The sequence below is a fragment of the Caloenas nicobarica genome, chromosome 1, assembly GCF_036013445.1.
Source record: "Caloenas nicobarica isolate bCalNic1 chromosome 1, bCalNic1.hap1, whole genome shotgun sequence".
Lineage (NCBI taxonomy): Eukaryota > Metazoa > Chordata > Aves > Columbiformes > Columbidae > Caloenas > Caloenas nicobarica.
The window spans coordinates 26,690,778-26,699,307 of NC_088245.1; the positions used below are offsets into that span (position 1 = coordinate 26,690,778).

The 8,530-nt window shown below is 38.9% G+C and overlaps 1 long non-coding RNA gene across 2 annotated transcripts; it reads left to right on the top strand.

Moving 5' to 3' along the window:
• Positions 1-224: 224 nt before the first annotated feature.
• Positions 225-7,183, top strand: LOC136003121 (uncharacterized). Of its 2 annotated transcripts, XR_010608033.1 has the most exons (5): positions 235-292; positions 661-1,072; positions 6,205-6,276; positions 6,515-6,608; positions 6,740-7,183. It is a non-coding gene; the product is annotated as an uncharacterized LOC136003121 (long non-coding RNA). The 2 variants fall into 2 exon arrangements; XR_010608034.1 differs by lacking the exon at positions 661-1,072 and having other exon boundaries at positions 225-292.
• The last annotated feature ends 1,347 nt before the right edge of the window (positions 7,184-8,530 follow it).

Consider the following 8,530-nt stretch of genomic DNA (forward strand, 5'->3'; position numbering starts at 1 on the left):
TCATTCAGAAGCATGATCTGAAATACAAATTAAGCTAAGATTACAGCTATAATAAAAGTTAAGATTTGTAACATGTGCCGAAGTGCTGTTTTTATAGCTGACTTCTGCAAGGCCAAGTCCTGGTATGCCAGCACTAAAAGCTGTCAGTGAGGTAACCTGAACCACTCCCGGATTAGGTTTCAGTTTGGGCTAGAATTAATGCTCAGACATGTTAAACAAAGTTAAGATCCTTCTGGGTTCAAAGAGCAAGCCAAGACCTGGTCCCAGGTGGCTGAGGTATCATATCCTGAAGGTCAGTCTGTTTTCTGATGGCTGGGATTAGAATTAAGATTTGGGAAAATGTAGGCTGGATATCTATTTAACTGATGGCTAGTACATATTTAAGATGAAGAATGATGTGAACAGAACTAATGATTTAATGTTGGTACCAGGGTGGGAAGAATGCCTGAATTATAACTGTTTAGAGCTGTATTAGAAAGCATAATCAGAATAACTCCATTTGCTGGTGAAACCCGAAATGTTGCCAGCATTCGATAAGAGCAGATGTCAGCAAGTCCTCTGATTCTTTCGTCTGATGAGATGCTGTTGCACTCCTTTTAGGGTTAGAATTACTGTTTAGTAGTCACTTCTAAGAGCTACGTATACTGACACATTCTACAGGGCTCCCACGAGAATGCTGAGGGTTCATGAGACACTGAAAAGCATACTGGCCTCCTGTTGCAACAGGAATTTGGCTGTTTGAGGTGTGAGATAGACTTCAGATCACAGAGGGGTGTGACCTTGGCTCAGTTTTAATGAGAAAAAAATTTTTAAGAAGTAAGAAAGTATGTAGCAAAGTCAAGCATTGCAAGAAATGAAGAAAAAAAAAAAAGACAAGTATAATTGCTCAAACAGTAATAGTTGACAGATCAGGAGTTCAAGAGGAAAAATAAAAAAACTGACCCAAGAAGCTATAAAAACTTAAAGAAAAAAAAATCTGAAGATACAAACTCAAAAAAACAATGAAGATCAGCCTCTCCTTGTGGATTCTGGAAGACCTGGAGGAGGATTGATTAAGGACTAATACTGTAAGGTAGGCTCTGAAATGGTATGTTGCTTCTCACTGTAATTTAAAGTCAGGTTAAAATTTGGGTATTGAGAAAGTATGGGTTGAAGTGCTATGTTTTGTTCTTTCTGCATCATCATTTGTGGAGCCCAGAGGAGAACTGATCTCTTGTTGCTATTTCTACTGGTGGTATAAGCCTCTAAAGCTCAAGTTAGGATTACAATCAATGTTATAGTTGGAAACGCTGTTTTAACTGATTAATTTACAAAAGGTGAATAATGTTTCTAATGAGGATATACTTTCAATTTTCTGGTTTAAATTCAGGTTAGGCTTAGCGATAGGGTTAGGATTTGGGAAAATTTATATTGAAGAATCAGTTTTATGATCGATCTTGGAATCTTACAGGAATAAGATGAGTTAAAAGTAATGTGCAATTGCTGGTCCTGCCATGGTGTAGTTATCTTAACTGTAATTAATGCAAGTGCAAGGTTCAAGGTCAGAATCCTAGGGTGAAGGTTTCAGGTCTTTGTTGGCCGATCAGTCCTGCAGATCATTCCAGGGTGAAGTGAGGACTGGCTCAAGTAGGAACAACTATTTGTCAGTTTGACTGCTAAGAATACTTAGCTTATCTTTCAGAATATGGTCCAAATGAGGGTTCTTAGCAGGGTTTGATGAATGATCATATTTCTCACACCTCCTGCAAGACCTCCAGATCCTGAAACCCTAACTGAAAGATATCAAGAACCTTACTTCCATTACTACAGCACCAATTGTCTTACGAATCGACAAAGAAAGGCTTAGGTTAGAACTCAGGTTTATTAAAGCCTAGTGCAAATGCCTGCAAAAATCTTCTGTGAAAGGGGATGATGACAGTTCATCAAATCATTTTCAGTACCAAGGAAAGTGTTTGTCCACCTTATGATTATGGTTAGGAAGAACATTCAGTAAAATGAAGGCTCACAGATATGTTTACTGATTATTCCATAAAAACTGCAGAAGGAAGATGAGGCATGGTGACAGCAAAAGCCGATGTGCTATTGCTAGTATTAATTTAGAGACAGTTGTTTAATTTTAATTTTGGTTTGAATTTTAAGCCAGAGTTAGATGGTCTTCCCAATTCAGCTCTATACATCTGCATTTATGGTGGGTCCACTAACGTCTAAAAATATAATATTAGTGGATAGTAAGACAAATTAGTTTTCAAATCAGGTGCAGTTAGATGGCCTTTGATAAAATTCAGCACTCTGCTGAGATTACAAGTTGGCAAAGCAGAGGCTGAGAGAGCTGTTTATTGATTGATCTTAGAAGGTCTTTTACTGCAATTTAAGGGTAGATAATAACAGACTTATTGCTCTTTCAGACATGGGTATGATTGCTTGATCAGTAAGTGAGATCAGGGTTTGGAAGTGAAAACTGAAGCATTTCATGGAACATTTCAGAAAGAAAAATGATGGCTGTATCTTCCCGGGTTTTTGTCATATGTTTACAGGGAAAGGCTGCATTGTATTAAACCTTGGTTCACAGTTTGAATCAATAAGAGCATTGGTCTTAGTGACAGAAAAAACTTAGGCTGAATGTGGGGACTTTTTTGGCTCTCCCGATGAGTCTCAAAAGTCCTATGGGACTAAGAGAGTTACTGAAGAAAATATGGACTTAAACCATACTGCCGTATCTAACTAGGGGGTGGTCACATGGCTGGTAAATCAAACTGAATGTTAGTGCCAGGTTTGCCAGGCATCATTCTGAGCAGTCAGTGCAGTATATCTTTACAACTTTTTGTCCAGTCTTCAGCCCAGAGTCACTTATCTTCCCCTACCCCTCTTTCATACCTAATCCTATAAATCATTTAGGAACATTTATGCATGGCAGATCACCTTAACTATTCACATGTATTCAAAGTAATAAGGTAGTCAGGTGAAACACAAGGTCTTGTCCAAAGTTAACTCTAAAGAGTTATGGATCTTGTATAATTTCTTTTGCAAAAGCCTTTCAACCTTACTTAAGTAGCATAGTTAGTTTATCTCCAGTTCATATTTTACATCTTACATAGCTCAGGTATACCCAGCCAACCAAGCCTACAACTGTCAGCTAGTTACATCTTCAGCTTAACTTGAGGAATTCTTCTGCAGCCATACAAAAGTAGCAACCGGTTTAAGCTGAGACCTAGTTTTAAGATTCCGTTGACATACTTTAATAAATTAACTCTGCTTGTAGACTAAGAGTACAAACTCCTCATTCTGGGGTTCCCCATGTCACTTGGGTAGGACTATATTTCTTCTTATCCTATCCGTAAGACTCATAGTACCTCTGATCTACTGTCTGTTCACAGAGAGGAAGAGTAACAACCCTCAATCATTTTTTAAGCTGAACATGCTCATCCTCCACTAATTTTTCTAAATTCCAACTTATAAGTAAATGCAACTCTGAACATGAATACTTGTCTAATCTTACTAGAATAGAACAAAATACAGTAAGGAATCACAAATCAGGCCTTAACTCAAAAATTACCCAAGATTCTCAACCCTTCCTGAGCAAGCACATGTAACCCTAACCTCATCATAAACCCTAAACATGTCAGTGACAGAACTGAGTAGTTCAGACACAGGAGGAAGTGGGAGAGAGGAAGGAAGGAAGGAAGGAAGGAAGGAAGGAAGGAAGGAAGGAAGGAGGGAAGGAAGGAAGGAGGGAAGGAAGGAGGGAAGGAAGGAGGGAAGGAAGGAGGGAAGGAAGGAAGGAGGGAAGGAAGGAGGGAAGGAAGGAAGGAAGGAAGGAAGGAAGGAAGGAAGGAAGGAAGGAAGAAAGAAAGGAAGAAAGAAAGGAAGAAGGAAGGAAAGAAGGAAGGAAAGAAGGAAGGAAAGAAGGAAGGAAAGAAGGAAGGAAAGAAAGAGAGAAAGAAAGAAAGAGAGAAAGAAAGAAAGAGAGAAAGAGAGAAAGAAAGAGAGAAAGAGAGAAAGAGAGAAAGAGAGAAAAGAGAGAGAGAAAGAAAGAGAGAAAGAGAAAGAGAGAGAAAGAGAGAGAAAGACAGAAAGAGAGAAAGAGAGAGAGAAAGAGAGAGAAAGAGAGAGAGAAAGAGAGAAAGAAAGAGAGAAAGAGAAAGAGAGAAAGAGAGAAAGAGAGAAAGAGAGAAAGAGAGAAAAAGAGAAAAAGAGAAAAAGAGAAAAAGAGAAAAAGAAAGAGAGAAAGGGAGAGAGGAAGAGAGAGAGAGAGAAAGAGAGAAAGAGAGAGAGGAAGAGAGAAAGAGAGAGAGGAAGAGAGAGAGAGAGAAAGACAGAGAGAAAGAGAGAAAGAGAGAGAGAAAGAGAGAAAGAGAGAGAGAAAGAGAGAGAAAGAGAGAGAGGAAGAAAGAAGGAAAGAAAGAAGGAAGGAAAGAAAGAAGGAAAGAAGGAAAGAAGGAAGGAAAGAAGGAAGGAAAGAAGGAAAGAAGGAAAGAAAGAAGGAAGGAAAGAAGGAAGGCAAGAAGGCAAGAAGGCAAGAAGGCAGGAAAGAAGGCAGGAAAGAAAGCAGGAAGGCAGGAAGGAAGGAAAGAAGGAAAGAAGGCAGGAAAGAAGGCAGGAAAGAAAGAAGGCAGGAAGGAAGGCAGGAAGGAAGGCAGGCAGGAAGGCAGGAAGGAAGGCAGGAAGAAAGAAAGGAAGAAGGAAGGAAAGAAGGAAGGAAAGAAGGAAGGAAAGAAGGAAGGAAAGAAGGAAGGAAAGAAGGAAAGAAGGAAAGAAGGAAGGAAAGAAGGAAGGAAGGAAAGAAAGAGAGAAAGAAAGAAAGAAAGAAAGAGAGAAAGAAAGAGAGAAAGAGAGAAAGAGAGAAAGAAAAGAGAAAGAGAGAAAGAAAGAGAGAAAGAGAGAAAGAGAGAGAAAGAAAAAAGAAAAAGAAAGAAAAAGAAAGAAAAAGAAAGAGAAAATAAAACCCAGTTGTTTTCCTTGATAAGGAGCTTCAGGCCTCTCTCAGCATTGGATTTATCACATTGATTACCCTCAGCCTGAAGAAAACAACAAGCCAGCAGCTGTGCTGCCCACAATGGGCAGTTCCAAAATTAAGCCTGATGTGTCCCAGATGAGTACCTTGTCTTTGTTTAAAAATGAAAAATAATTTAAAAATTTCTTCCCCTAATTGTACTTACAGTGACCTAATCTGGACTTAAGCCTAAGCCTTCTCCTGGACTAAATTTTAAATATAAATCAGTCACACTGTCGAAGTTAACGCCATTCAGCCAGTGAGCTGCCAGGAGTGCCATGCCTTGAGCCAAATCCTTCTGGAGCTGTTTAACAGCAAGAAAGTCAGGTTCAATGGTTACCCCACCATCAGGTGGTGGGGTGAGGAGGAGGAAATCCTTAATAAGTAACCGAAGAAACTAAGGGACAACAGAAAATGGCAAGGAGAAGACCAGCAGAAAAGGATAAAGTAACTAACAATTCCTCCCCAAAAAAATGTAACTATAACAATACATAATTCCCTATTCTGTTCCCAAACACATACCCTACGCTCCCATTTTAGGGGATTTTAGGTGGGGCAACCACTAAGCAGCCAGTTGCTTGGCAACTGCTGAAGTAACAACTTATTCACAAATTCTGGTTGTTTAATCTCAAGGCTCCCTCACCCATCCTGCTGAGGAGTAAAGTTTCACACAAGCTGCTGACGTCCTGGGGATGGGGCAGGGAGTCACATGCTGACTCCCAGTAGCCACAGTTCATTCCCACTCCTTCAGCCGCTGCTGCTGCTGCTTCTGTTCCTGCTACAACACTTTGCTGCTCTGAAATGTGAAGCCTTGCTAGCAATTCCTGTTCCTCTTACTTCGGTTCCCCAACAAAAAGCACACAGAGCATACATGTATTACGCATGCTTCTCTTGCTCGCAATGGAAATGAAAAGCTCTCTATTTTTCTGCTACTCTGACTTCGGCTTTCTTCCTAGTGATTTTTTTCCCTCAAGATTGTAAGCTGTTGTCTTAGACTGAAGCAATTATCTGTTCCAACTCCAGTCCTTGTAGATTAAATGGAACAAATTCTTCCATTTTTTGACATTAGTTCCTTCTAACAGTAGTGTGTTCCAAGCATAATAAACAACATATATAAACTAGATGTTTCAGGCCTACCTGTTGACTCCATGATTCATCATGCCTTCATCACATGTGAATAGTACCTCGTTCTTTCGGTCTCTTTTTCCTTTTAGGGTCTTTTTCCTCCTGTGGGGATGACAGGTAAAGAAGACTGCTTTCACATTTTAGGACCTGAGACATCACATGTACGTACCTTTCATCCCCATTCCCTGCCAGATACCTGACAAATCTATTTCTATTACACTTGGACAGACCAAACTATACTTCTTATTTTCTCAGCTATCCAGAGCACATCAAATAGGTATTATGTAGGTCAAGCTTTTTTTAAGCTAACATTTTGGGGGTTTGGAGTTTTTTTGGTTGTTTCGTATTTTGCTTTCTAAGTTGGTAACTCTTTTTTTTGTTTGTTTTTCGTTAATATAGTTATTGCTTCATATGTTTTGGATGAGAGAAAATTAACTCCTCTGGAGACTTCTTCTGACAGGATGGTTTTGTGCTTCCTTCCATGATGAAAAAAGTGAGTTTTCCCTCCAACAAGAGATCTGATAAAGACAGACCTCAGAACTCCAGCCTGTCTTTCAGATGCGTTTTGATGCAGTGTATTTGAAGTGAAGTCTCCATGATTTTTTTTTTCCATCTATCTACCAGATGTCAACAAAATGTTTCCTCCAGGTAGGCACCCTGCAGGAGCTCTCTTCAAGGGGGAAGAAGAAGGATGAAGGCTGTTCTTTCTCTGTAAGCCAGAGAACTATCAATAAATCTTAAGTCAAGATTGACAGCAAAGAAAAATAAATAAATATATAAACAAATAAATAAATTACAGAGCTTTCAGAATACTGCCATTTCCAGAAAATTGTCCTGTATAGGGGTTAAAGTAACAATAAGCAATTAGCTCTTAAGTTAACCTTCATTCCACATGTGGGATGTGCAGGATGCAACACCACTTGTCATCTCATACTTTTCCAAATGTTAAAAAGAACTATCTCAAACTATGTTAAGAATGCATCTTCTCCTGCTGATCACAGCCCTTTTTTTACACATCTTAAATTTAGTTCCTGAAACAGAACCTAACCATACCTTAAATCAAAGAATATCAACCAACACTATTCACTCCAGAAAATACTTCAGTTATTCAACACACAAATAGGGAGTCTGAAAAATGAAACACTGAGAAAGTGAATACAGACAGGCAGAAAATTACTACTGTTTCTCAAGCTCACTGTCTTCTGCTTCATGCTAGTCCTCAGAGGTCTGAAAGTTTGTGTATTTTACCTGGGCAAAGTTTCACAGACAGAAAGGAGATCTCTAGCCCAAAGACCAGCTTCCAGCCAGATATCTATTGTCTTCTCTAATACCACAGGGAATCTACAGTAAGTACTAAGTACTAAATTCTGCTTGATTTTTTTTTAACAAAAAAAAAGAGAGAAAAAAAGTAGGCAAGAATATTTTACTTTGAAGATTTTAGCCTTACATATGAAATAACGTGGAAAACTTGACACCATAAAAACTCTCACAAGCTATCAAGTATTAACTAATCCCAGATATATACTGTTAGCCTAGACAAGTTGCTGGGTTGAGTTGGTGTTGTAGACAAGGCAGCATCACCTCCTCAAATGTAGGAAAGAAAGCAGCACTCTAATGCCTTTGCTGAAAGAAGCTGTCCTCTAATCTGACAATCAAGGCTTAAGAACAAGTTCCAGAAAGTTTTTCCAGCCAGTATCAAACACACTAATGGATTCACTTTCATTTCTTATTCAGTAATACGGTAACAGCCAAAAACCTTCGTAATCTTTTCTTGAACCAAATTAAGCACTGAGCACATGGAGCATTTCCAAATGCAGCGAGGAGAACTTTGGGGTCAACAAGATTAACTGATGGTTCTCAGGCTTTACTGTGCCAATAGCACAGAGAGCATAGTAGGTTTCCTCAGCAATTCTGTGGTAGCTTTAAAGGAATTTTCTGTCCCTATATGTAGAAATCAGTCAAGAATATGGAAACTGGCTGACTAGCTGATAAATCCAGAGGGTCTTCGGCTGCTGTACATCGTAGTTCTAGTGAGTGTCAGAAGGCGACATACTACCCTTGAGAATAAAACTTACATTCTTCAAAATGTTAAGAGTTCTTTTGTTTGGTATTAGGTTGTGGTGGGGATTTTTTGTTTTGGTTTGGTTCTTTTTTGTTTCGGTTTGGGTTTTGCGGTTTTTTACAGGGAGAGTCCTAAAATCCTGTCTTAAGGAAAAACAGCATCCTGCGTTTCAAATATTTAGAGACCAATTCAAACCCTACCAGCCTAATAATGTTTTTGAATTTATTAAGATTTTCATGTATTCCAGCATGAACTGTTGAAGCTAGAGGCAAGTTTAATCAATAAATGTTGGATTGATTCACATAATGACATTTCCCTTTATCTATTCTGAATAATTTCATTCACTAAAGAGG